This window comes from Armigeres subalbatus, unplaced genomic scaffold (assembly GCF_024139115.2).
Source record: "Armigeres subalbatus isolate Guangzhou_Male unplaced genomic scaffold, GZ_Asu_2 Contig382, whole genome shotgun sequence".
Lineage (NCBI taxonomy): Eukaryota > Metazoa > Arthropoda > Insecta > Diptera > Culicidae > Armigeres > Armigeres subalbatus.
This window is the reverse complement of record NW_026943133.1, coordinates 134,371-147,666: the sequence shown is the minus strand read 5'-3', so window position 1 is coordinate 147,666 and position 13,296 is coordinate 134,371. Positions and strand designations below refer to the sequence as shown.

General features: G+C 39.4%; 1 pseudogene; it reads left to right on the top strand.

Moving 5' to 3' along the window:
- Positions 1-1,369: 1,369 nt before the first annotated feature.
- Positions 1,370-13,296, top strand: part of LOC134204076 (facilitated trehalose transporter Tret1-like) — a 63,733-nt pseudogene continuing 51,806 nt past the window's right edge.

Sequence of the window (13,296 nt, the reverse complement as noted above, 5' to 3'; positions counted from 1 at the left end):
CACCGCTAGGTGGATTAATCTGGGTTTTTAATAACGTTTCGGCTTACTCCATTCAGCCATCATCAGATATTGAAAAACGTGGAGTAAGCCGAAATGTTATTAAAAAAACGGAAATTATGTATTTTTCTTCGCCGATAAAAATCAACCAGAAAATATAAAGTTTTACGGTGACCGAAACCCCACCAAATAAGAATGCTAGTGTTAAGAAAACACGGAACACCTAGTCAAAGAGATGAATGCATGTATTAAATAATAAGCAAATAAAATTTGTAAAAAAAAGTGAAGGTACCTGTGTACCAATAAAGTGGCAAGATTGTTAAACGGTATTCGGGTGTTTTCTTGGTCGCGAGAATCAAGCGCGTATGCCGACCGTGAGGTACTGAAAAGGCGAGTCGCATGTGTGCCGAAAAGTGGGTTGCCCCAATAGTCGCATTTCTCACTTTTCACTGCAAGGGAAGGGGTAGGATCGACTAGTGCGAAGGAAGTTGGTTTTAGTGACTCGAGAGTAGTAATCCCATCCACACACTACCAGCAAAAATGGGACAGGACTGCCCTATCGAATACACCATGTTGCGAGCAAATTGGTTATGGCAAAATACCTCTAAAATGGGCCAGACTTCTTCAGACATTATTGGCGGAAAAAAATTAAGCCACGGCTTCTGATTCCATAGTCCAATCCGGCCGATCCCAGTTGAATGCAAGTAAATCGGTTAATGTTAAGGTCACTCCTGACGGAATTCAAGTTTCAAAGTGCTCGCGTTTTCGGGGGCACACCGCTAGATACGGAAGTAACACACAACTGTCATTTTTATTATTTCACGCATGCTGCGACGCAGCAAAGCTAAATCAACAAAAATAACAGTTGTTCGTCGCCTCTGTATCGAGTGGTGTGCCCCCGCAAACGCGAGCTCTTTGAAACTTGAACTCCATGAGGAGTGTCCTTAAGTGCCAAAAATGCATACACAATCGACCTTCAGTAGTATTTTTTTTTCTATTTTAATATAATGAAATTATTTAGTCAGTTTGATTTGAATCTACCCATATATTCTTTTTCGTATATAGTAATACAAGACAAAAACGATTTTATTATGTACAGTTTGGAATATAAACTAAATTGCGATTTACGACAGTATATTAAACTGTCGTAAATCGCAATTAAATCCCAAGTATTTAAGGAAATATATTAGTGTTGAAAAAATATAATTTACAACAGTTTACAATTGTTTAGGAAAGTTTTTTTCTAATGGAAAAACTCCATTCTTTCCGACCTTCATTCAGCCATGTGTGCGAATTTTAAAGCGTGCATCGGATCGGTGGAGCGCATGTTCTCGAGATGGTGTTCGATGCGATAGATGAGCGGACAATTTAAGTAGCCGGGCAAGTGAACCGAAACGATTTAGTTTGAAACGGAACGCAGCTTAGTTTCATTCGTCCGTCCATCGTGACTATCCTCGCTACTGATAGTATAGAGCAGACCCAATCTATCTATCATACAAGGAGTGACAGTCAGAGAAAGCTGAACTATCTCAAATAGACTTTTCCACAATCGTGTGTTTGAACATTGACGAACATATCCGTTCTTGAAGTGCCAATAGACATCCGATGAACGACTCGAGCCACCGCCAGTCCATCTACAGCCAGGGATCAAGCAACACGGAACTTTCGAACCGCTGCAAGGAAGTCACCCACCAGTCAGGGATCATCATCATTGGCGGTGGAAGTGCTGGTTGTTTACTGTTTAGTGAGAAATTCGGTTGAGCTCGGAAAGTGAGTATCCATACCGCCTCTTATCAACTGTTGCTCGGCCAGTTAGTGTATAGTGTGGTTAATAGTTTGTGTTTGTTTTTGCATAGTTGAACGGCAAACGGTATTTGCACATGCCCTCCTGAAGCCAATAGTATGTACGAATGAAGAATAAATTGTGATATAATCGTCGAGCTGCAAGTTATCGCTGACATGTGCCTTGAAGTAGACTGTAAATGTGGTTCACTTGACTATTAGTGACGAAGAGGGATTTCATCAAATGCTGCTTCTTTCATCGTAACGAGTCTTGTGTTGGAATAAACAAAAGACTAACAAAGACTGCAAAGCACAATTACGTTTGGTTATTCTTCTGTACGATCATGTTGACATAAAATCTAGGTACATGTAAACTTATTGTGAGTGATAGGAGGATTGACGAATGCGTTGGAGGTGTTTTTATTTGCATGGTTCAAGGAATGGCAGATCGAATAATATACAGAAATAAAAATGACGTTGTATGAATTGTCAATCCATAAGGCGAAGAACAGCACCATTATTCGCTGCTAACAAGAGCAGGAATATTTTGAATCGAAACAATTGCCAGATTTTATATAAAACGGATTTTTTTTAAATCACTTTCAATACAAAAAAAAACCTGAATTCAGAATGATGGAAAAATTATTTAATCCATCATTTACCGTGCTCACATTAAGTAACTGCAACATAAAAAGCTGTTTCAATTCATGTTTGATTTTTTTATTTAGCACAAGTTTCTAGGTATTCAATCTTCAATAGTGAATACTGACCAAGTAAAATAAAAATTATACGGAGTTTTTTTTTAATGGAATGTCTTAACTTGTCATAAGACGAGTAAGTACAATCTCATTTCATTAAACCACTTGATCGTAAGTTTACGGATATGCATTTCGACCTCAACAGTAACGTAGTCTTCAATGTCTCGTACTAGACTCGACAGTTTTCTACAAATACGCCCATTCTATATTAATGGTAATGGCTCTATAAACTCTACCACGTTAAGGACATAAGTTCTATGGCCTCACGGAATGGCCACATATAATAGCTTGACACAAGCAGTAACCACGTAATGTCGGAACATCTCTTAAGAGATGGCGGTTACACTAAGAAGCACTTCTGCATGGTGTTGAAGCGAGCAACTGAAATGGTAATGATTCTGGGTACATACAATTCAACAGATCTCCACAAAGATATTTGCCTATTTGAGATCATCTCAAGAGTAGCTTTATTAGAACCATTACTTTCAATTTGAATTTTGCTGCGATTCTGTGCATTCACACAAATAAACTACCACAATAAACCCTACTCTTGCACCCAGTGATGATCCAATTAATTAACCCTTTTCCATTTTATATCAATTTTCCTTTCCATGTCGCGCGAACCACACACAGGCAGGAGGCATCACACCACAAGCGATACGACGCAGTCTCCTGCCGTTGAAGCACAGGGATAGTCGTCGATGCCCTGCCGGGACAATCGTTTGCAATTAACCCCACCATCGGCGGCATAATTCAGGCGGCGTCGAACGGGCGACAGAAGATGACAGTGTTCTTCCCGCTGGCCGGCCTTGGTTTTCGCCAATCTGCGTGGTGCAACTTCTCAGAAAGTTTAGATTTGCTCTAGAGAAGGGTGTGTAGTTCCTCGAAGCCGTAGATAGTTTCCCAAACTGTGATATTTTAATACATGCAAGCACCATTTGTGACAAATCGGAAATATTTTCATTGCTTTTTTATCTTATTGTACCACCTAAGTCCAAACCAAGAAGTGAGTGCAAATATATGTACCAGTACTGTTGATGCTGATTGTTGGTGCTGAAAGTGAATAGACCTCAACAGACAGAAGCAAAGTGCAAATTGCGTTCGTTTGTAACAACCCATCTCTCAGTGAACAAAAGTGTGTCAAAACTGGATGTAGAGACTTGCTGCTGTTGATCGTTCTGACAAACTGAGCCTTAGAACAGCACGCACAAGCCGGACAGGCAGAGTGTAAATAAAGTAGCAGCTGAAATAGGAGAAAAACAGCGATAAAATGACGGGGTGAGTAGCTTGTTTTCTTCATCGGTTTACTTACGGCATGGTTGAAGCAGAAGCCGGCTGGCTGATAGGTTGGCATATATAGGGTGCGGTGGGGCAAACATTTAAATTTTCAATATATCACAAATAGCAAACAAATAAGCAATTACGATGATCCAGATTAAATGCGCGAGCAAGGCTGCTCGACCCATCGAGCAAGATTGCTTGATGACCCATTGCTGCTCGATCCATCGAGCAAGATTGCTCGAAAGCCCAAGCAAGCGAAGTTGCTGATAGGGCATCTTGCTATACGAATTGTGCCGCTGAATGAAAAACTATACCACCCACCGCTGCCAGCATCCAGCCGCCAACAAAAAATATGCGCAAACAGCAGCATGAAACAATGCAATGGCTTGTTTTCATATTCGCTAATCATATCGGACAATGCACTATCCGATAAAATTATTGTGAAATAAACATAATGTAAACGGTTATTAGCATGTGAAAAATTCCTGTTTACATTATGCTAATGTCGCGCTAGTATTGTCCGATAGTGCATTGTCCGCTAGAACTAGCGAATATGACCACCAACCGGCGGAGAAAAGTAAACGCTTGTTTTCTTTGACACATTATTCATATGGACCAATGCAGGAAATTTGCTGAATAAAATACAGCAATGAAACAACTATTCAAGCACTTCTTTCTCAAAACCCCTGGCCTAGCCAAACATATGATACCCGTAGGCACCATCATTGGGGTGTCCTTTGCTGCCTCTGTGAATTCCAGGAGGGTGTTTTTCCAAAAATTGAACTTTTCAATAGTTCGAGCAAAGACGATTTCAGTGGAAAATATGAGGAAAATTAGCAAATATTCAAACACTTTTTTCTCAAAACCCCTGGCCTAGCCAAACATATGACACCCGTAGGCACCATCATAAGGGTGTCCTTTGCTGCCTCTGTGATTTCCAGGAGGGTGTTTCGCCAAAAATTGGACTTTTCAATAGTTCGAGCAAAGACGATTTCAGTGGAAAATATGAGGAAAATTAGCAAAAATTCAAACACTTTTTTCTCAAAACCCCTGGCCTAGCCAAACATATGACACCCGTAGGCACCATCATTGGGGTGTCCTTCGCTGCCTCTGTGAATTCCAGGAGGGTGTTTTTCCAAAAATTTGACTTTTCAATAGTTCGAGCAAAGACGATTTCAGTGGAAAATATGAGGAAAATTAGCAAATATTCAAACACTTTTTCTCAAAACCCTGGCCTAGCCAAACATATGACACCCGTAGGGACCATCATTGGGGTGTCCTTCGCTGCCTCTGTGAATTCCAGGAGGGTGTTTTTCCAAAAATTGAACTTTTCAATAGTTCGAGCAAAGACGATTTCAGTGGAAAATATGAAGAAAATTAGCAAATATTCAAACACTTTTTTCTCAAACCCCCTGGCCTAGCCAAACATATGACACCCGTAGGCACCATCATTGGGGTGTCCTTCGCTGCCTCTGTGAATTCCAGGAGGGTGTTTTTCCAAAAATTGGACTTTTCAATAGTTCGAGCAAAGACGATTTCAGTGGAAAATATGAGGAAAATTAGCAAATATTCAAACACTTTTTTCTCAAAACCCCTGGCCTAGCCAAACATATGACACCCGTAGGCACCATCATTGGAGTGTCCTTTGCTGCCTCTGTGAATTCCAGGAGGGTGTTTTTCCAAAAATTTAACTTTTCAATAGTTCGAGCAAAGACGATTTCAGTGGAAAATATGAGGAAAATTAGCAAATATTCAAACACTTTTTTCTCAAAACCCCTGGCCTAGCCAAACATATGACACCCGTAGGCACCATCATTGGGGTGTCCTTCGCTGCCTCTGTGAATTCCAGGAGGGTGTTTTTCCAAAAATTGGACTTTTCAATAGTTCGAGCAAAGACGATTTCAGTGGAAAATATGAGGAAAATTAGCAAATATTCAAACACTTTTTTCTCAAAACCCCTGGCCTAGCCAAACATATGACACCCGTAGGCACCATCATTGGGGTGTCCTTCGCTGCCTCTGTGAATTCCAGGAGGGTGTTTTTCCAAAAATTGAACTTTTCAATAGTTCGAGCAAAGACGATTTCAGTGGAAAATATGAGGAAAATTAACAAATATTCAAACACTTTTTTCTCAAAACCCCTGGCCTAGCCAAACATATGACACCAGTAGGCACCATCATTGGGATGTCCTTTGCTGCCTCTGTGAATTCCAGGAGGGTGTTTTTCCAAAATTTGAACTTTTCAATAGTTCGAGCAAAGACGATTTCAGTGGAAAATATGAGGAAAATTAACAAATATTCAAACACTTTTTTCTCAAAACCCCTGGCCTAGCCAAACATATGACACCCGTAGGCACCATCATTGGGGTGTCCTTTGCTGCCTCTGTGAATTCCAGGAGGGTGTTTTTCCAAAAATTGAACTTTTCAATAGTTCGAGCAAAGACGATTTCAGTGGAAAATATGAGGAAAATTAACAAATATTCAAACACTTTTTCTCAAAACCCTGGCCTAGCCAAACATATGACACCCGTAGGCACCATCATTGGGGTGTCCTTCGCTGCCTCTGTGAATTCCAGGAGGGTGTTTTTCCAAAAATTGGACTTTTCAATAGTTCGAGCAAAGACGATTTCAGTGGAAAATATGAGGAAAATTAGCAAATATCCAAACACTTTTGTCTCAAAACCCCTGGCCTAGCCAAACATATGACACCCGTAGGCACCATCATTGGGGTGTCCTTCGCTGCCTCTGTGAATTCCAGGAGGGTGTTTTTCCAAAAATTGGACTTTTCAATAGTTCGAGCAAAGACGATTTCAGTGGAAAATATGAGGAAAATTAGCAAATATTCAATCACTTTTTTCTCAAAACCTCTGGCCTAGCCAAACATATGACACCCGTAGGCACCATCATTGGGGTGTCCTTTGCTGCCTCTGTGAATTCCAGGAGGGTGTTTTTCCAAAAATTGGACTTTTCAATAGTTCGAGCAAAGACGATTTCAGTGGAAAATATGAGGAAAATTAGCAAATATTCAAACACTTTTTTCTCAAAACCCCTGGCCTAGCCAAACATATGACACCCGTAGGCACCATCATTGGGGTGTCCTTCGCTGCCTCTGTGAATTCCAGGAGGGTGTTTTTCCAAAAATTGGACTTTTCAATAGTTCGAGCAAAGACGATTTCAGTGGAAAATATGAGGAAAATTAGCAAATATTCAAACACTTTTTTCTCAAAACCCCTGGCCTAGCCAAACATATGACACCCGTAGGCACCATCATTGGGGTGTCCTTCGCTGCCTCTGTGAATTCCAGGAGGGTGTTTTTCCAAAAATTGGACTTTTCAATAGTTCGAGCAAAGACGATTTCAGTGGAAAATATGAGGAAAATTAGCAAATATTCAAACACTTTTTTCTCAAAACCCCTGGCCTAGCCAAACATGTGCCACCCGTAGGCACCATCATTGGGGTGTCCTTCGCTGCCTCTGTGAATTCCAGGAGGGTGTTTTTCCAAAAATTGGACTTTTCAATAGTTCGAGCAAAGACGATTTCAGTGGAAAATATGAGGAAAATTAGCAAATATTCAAACACTTTTTTCTCAAAACCCCTGGCCTAGCCAAACATATGACACCCGTAGGCACCATCATTGGGGTGTCCTTTGCTGCCTCTGTGAATTCCAGGAGGGTGTTTTTCCAAAAATTGGACTTTTCAATAGTTCGAGCACTGACGATTTCAGTGGAAAATATGAGGAAAATTAGCAAATATTCAAACACTTTTTTCTCAAAACCCCTGGCCTAGCCAAACATATGACACCCGTAGGCACCATCATTGGGGTGTCCTTTGCTGCCTCTGTGAATTCCAGGAGGGTGTTTTTCCAAAAATTGGACTTTTCAATAGTTCGAGCAAAGACGATTTCAGTGGAAAATATGAGGAAAATTAGCAAATATTCAAACACTTTTTTCTCAAAACCCCTGGCCTAGCCAAACATATGACACCCTTAGGCACCATCATTGGGGTGTCCTTTGCTGCCTCTGTGAATTCCAGGAGGGTGTTTTTTTAAAAATTGAACTTTTCAATAGTTCGAGCACTGACGATTTCAGTGGAAAATATGAGGGACATTAGCAAATATTCAAACATTTTTTTCTCAAAACCCCTGGCCTAGCCAAACATATGGCACTCGTAGGCACCATCATTGGGGTGTCCTTTGCTGCCTCTGTGAATTCCAGGAGGGTGTTTTTCCAAAAATTGAACTTTTTAATAGTTCGAGCAAAGACGATTTCAGTGGAAAATATGAGGAAAATTAGCAAATATTCAAACACTTTTTTCTCAAAACCCCTGGCCTAGCCAAACATATGACACCCTTAGGCACCATCATTGGGATGTCCTTTGCTGCCTCTGTGAATTCCAGGAGGGTGTTTTTCCAAAAATTTAACTTTTCAACAGTTTATAAGTTCAGTGCAAAATTCGATACATTGAGTTTGTCTGAAACCGCAGAATAGAAAAAATTTGCTAGCGCAATTCAGCGGCACGATGTAGCAACACTTAATGAACATCAAGTTGCATAAATTGAGGCCCAAATGTAAATGGCTTTTCACGTTTTAGCACGCTTTTCCGAATTTTCCATCATGATTCTTGTTTCGATTGCGAAATGCATGAGAAGTGCATGATATGATCTGTTTGTGAGATTTTTTGTTATTATAAATTCAGTAGAAAACCGAATTATAGCCGCTATCAAAATTGGATTTTTCTCACAATCCGTACGTTAAACCTTATTTCGGAAGCTGTATAGCACATCACCAAATAAAAACAGCGCACTACTTCCGAAGTTAGGTTTAACTTATGGATTGTGAGAAAAATCCTACTTCGTTAGCGGTTATAATTCGGTTTTGCACTGAATTGATAATATTTTAGTACATATCGATTGGGGTACTCTTTGATGCCTCCGTGTATCAGAAGGTTTTCTTCCGATGGTTCTTTACTAGGTCGGCAACGGAATATTCACCCGTCGTATTTTTCTAAACTTTCCAATGCCATTGAGAGCTGGTAAAGCACAACTTTATTTGAATCCATCTGCTGATTCAGCCGTCCCCTGTGAAGCCAGTCGATAGATTTATCAAATATGAAGACCTGGAGTTTAGTTGCTGGAGAGAAAGTGATCAAATCAACAATAAAATAGGACGGAAGGATCGACGACATAAAAGAGCCGATGGATGATCCTAGTGCGACGTTTTCCTATAATTCTGCCGACGGGCAACGATGCGGTTCAAGCATAAAGCGCGCCGTAGTATGACGGAAGATCTCCTCTATGAATAACACCGGAGGCGAACGCACTTCTCTATAAGAGCAGATAAGTGAAATTTTCAATTTATTTTTTCATTTAATTTCTTTGGAAATGATAGAAATAGACAATTTCTAACCCCTACGCTATTTTCTTAGTTCTGTTCAGTGGCGCCGGGAGTGGGTAGGACAAGTAGGACATGTCCTACGCACGAATTTTCCTGGGTGGGACTGGGACAGTCAAGGCATTGTGTTACCCATTATTCTGGTGAGAGCATATCATTCAGGTATTTTTTTTGCAATACTGTCTGATATGTCTGATTACTAGTTCTACAAAAATATAATCAAATTTTAGGGAGTTAACGTTTTATTCGTTTTAACGGATTAATAGAAATCTGGGAAAAAGTATTGTAGAAACCTAAAAGGATTAATCTAAGACTAAAATAAAAACTCCCCCTAAAAAATTAGAAAATTGCCAATGAAGAAATCAGGGTATAAGCCAATACATAAATTCAAAATTTCCACAAATAAAACAAAAATTCCATAAACAAATAAGAATTTTCCACAAAACAAAAATAAATAAGCACTTTGAAAAGCAAAAATTTGCAATTATAAAAGAAGAATTTTCCATAAAGAAATAAAAATTTTCCACGAAAAAAAAAACAAAATTTCCATAAATAAAGCAATATTAGCAATAAAAAATTACAAAATTTTCCACCAAATAAATATATTTTTACAATAAAAATATAAAAATTTTCCACAAAATGATCAATAAAGAGCAATAAAAAAATAAGAAAATTTCCATAAAGAAAATAAAACCCAGACTAATCCACCTAGCGGTGATGGTGCCTTTCTCGTTTTTTTCGAGTGAGTAATTTCTACGCACTTTTGGTTAAAAAAAAGTATTTTGGCCATAGCTTCTGAACCCATAGTCCGATCCGGCCAATTTTCAACAGGAAACAATGGAGCCGGATTCTGCATCGAATGTAACTTGCGAGCAAATCGGCTAAGGGTAAGTCCCTAAAAATGAGTGAGATTTTTTTGTAAAAAAATGTATTTTGGCCATAACTTCGAATCCCATAGTCCGATTCCGCCAATTTTCAATGCGAAATAATGGGACAAGATTCCGCGTCGAATGCAACTTGTTGCGTGAACTTGCGAGCAAATTCATTAAAGATAAGTGCCTGAAAAATTAGTGAGAATTTTGTATGTGTTTCTTATGTAAAAAAACGAATTTTGGCCATAATTTCGAAACTTATAGTCCGATCTGTCCTATTTTCAATACGAAACAATTGGACAAGATTCTACATCGCCCGCCAGCTAAGGGTTTTGTACTTAGCTGGTAGTGCAGCCTGGGCACTGTTGTCCTTGTGACATCAGATAGAGTGAGAGGGTGCGACCAAGGGGATCATCGTCCCTAACCCCTAATCCCAAGGCGTTAAGCGACCCGTGCCGAGGGGATGCATGGCCAGGGGGGTGAAATAATGAGCTAGGCCTTTAACGGAGCCTGTGGGGTATACCTGGGCACCCTCCACAGTAATTGTCCCTTACCGCGTCATGCTGGGCTCTGGCGTGGTGGACCTCTTTTCACGAGCAACTCGTGGGATCAAAACGGAAAACCAAGTCAATTCTTCTTCAATTAGTGATTGTAGGTGACAACCCCTTCGCAAGAGGTGGGTTGTTCAGGTCTCCGCCTAGGAGGTCAGAGGCAATAGTCGGCAGCTCGGTGCGCAGCGCTAGCGTGGGTCACTTCACCTTCTCCCCGGCTTCCATTGGCGTAACTTCAGGGGGGCTAGGGGGGGCTATAGCCCCACCTAGAATCAAGTTAGCCCCCCTTAGAATTCCCACGACTTTGCATGGATATGGCACATATCTAGCGCTCTGATCATATCTGGGCGTAACTGCAAATAATGAATAATTCATATTATTCATCTTATCATCTCTCTCTACAGTACACACTTAAAATAGATTTCGCTGTTTGGTAATTTTTTTTGACGAAAAACTACGGTAAACCAAAGAAATTACAGTAAGTTTGGTTAACTAGATTAATTTTACCGAATACCAGTGAAATGTTACCGAACAAATTGTAATTCTAAACTGATTTAACAGAGTTCGGTAGTTGAACTTACAGTTTGTTCTGTAAAATCGTATTATCGCCGTACATTGTAGAATAATTACCGAACAAACTGCAAAACAAGTTATGTATTACAAAACTACGGTAGAGTGATAATCCGTCAACGCCATTTTCGTTTGATGCTTTGTTGCTTCGAACTTTCCAACATTTTCCATCCTATATACTGAAAAAGCGGTAACTTCTGATATGTGGGCAAAAATATGCATCTACATTCCAATGATGGAGGAATTAAAAACAAGTTTTTTTTTCAGCCTGAAACGATTATCACATCCCGCAATGAACGATAAAACACATGGTTAGCCGTGATTTCAGGATTTTTTGGTTTGAAAAAACCGAGGGAAAGGTTGTGCCTGATTCTAATAATGTTTTTCTATTCACCATAATGATGGAAGAAAACAAATAAAGAAAAGTCATATTTTAAAACTATAAGTGTGTTCTCGTATTTTATTTGATTACATTTGAAAGCATTAAGCATTAATATTTTCATTTAAAACGGAAAAAGCACCGAAACGTTCGGTAATTTTGATTTTCGAATTACCGAACGGTACGGTAGTTTTTGACAGATCATCGAAAAATAAAACTACCGAACGTTCTGTAATTTTTTTCGTTTACCGAACTGATTACCGTACGTTCAGCTGTTGAAAGTTCGGTAAAAAATTACCGTACACTGTAAAATATTCTAAGTGTGTAAGTTGAATATATTTTATCATGTTTTCTAACTTCGAAAAATTGATATATCTTGGGTTAGGAATGCTAAACACGAAGGATATTACGCTCCTTTTATTCTCAGTCACACATATAATTGCTTAAGGTGAATTGCGTACGAATCTAATTTCTGAAGTAAATTACACTTTCGGAGGCACATAACGCCAAAACACAACTCGTTTTCAGCGCGCAAAATGTTTTTTAAATGTGCTTTTCACCTAGAATGACGGCTTTGGCAGGTTTTGTTCTATTATTGTCAGGGGGGTTTTTGTTGACCAAATTTTATGAAATTTGGCCACAATATTCTTTGATATGCAAAGAATTTATGGCCAAATTTGAGCATAATTAGTTATAGAAAACCCCCCTGATAATAATAGAACAAAACCTGCCAAAGCCGTAATTTCCCCTATGCATTGACATTTGTGCTGCCAAAATGAGAAATGAGCCAAGGTGAGAGATAGGACGGGCATGGTTACAGTCATTTTGGAACTCTGTCGAGATAAATGTTGGAGTTGGAACAGTATTTTCATGCTGATTCAATGCTGATTGAATAATAGAAGTAACAGACTAACAGAACAAATACAATAGCTAAGATTTTGATTGAATAAAGAAAATTCAAGTAAAATAATAAACTGCCTGTAATATTTAGACAACATGAAAAAGACAATTGTTTAACTTGAGCAGGAGACACCGAAGAATTTCTAACAGCTCAGCTCAGCTCAGCAAATCATCAACTCTTTAAGATTTTTATGGTTACATTGCGTTGCATTGCATTTTGAGTATTATTTTTAAAAGTGTGCCTTTGACCTCAAGCTTTCCCTTGAAGATGCATGGCATTTCTGGAAGGATTATCAAGAGAAACCATTCGATATTGAGATAGCTGAGTACAACGTATCGTATGCCTGTAATAGCAGACATTTTGAAGGCATTTCTTTCTGCAGATTTATCTGGTAAAGTATTCAAGCGATGTTGCTGCTATTTCCCGAAAACTTTGAATTTCCAATTATCTTGATAATCCGAAAAAAAATTCCATAATTCTTGAAATCCGAAAAAAGCTCGATAAACCCTGAAATTTCAAGGAGAGGTAACTAAAATGTAAGACAGGAACACCATCTTCGACAGCTTAGACAGTCGTACAGACTGAGCAATAACCACTTGGCATGAGACAACGGACAGGATACATAACACCCAGTGGACCAGTGGAGAATTTTTCGATCACGAAAAGTTTCCTCTTTACCGGGGGAATCGAATCCATACTCCCTAGCTCATGCGTCTAGACGATTGACGTCGCTAACCGCACGGCCATGAAGCCCGCAATACCTTGAAATTATTTCTAATGGCTATGCAAAACTCGAAAGTCTTATGTATCTAAAGC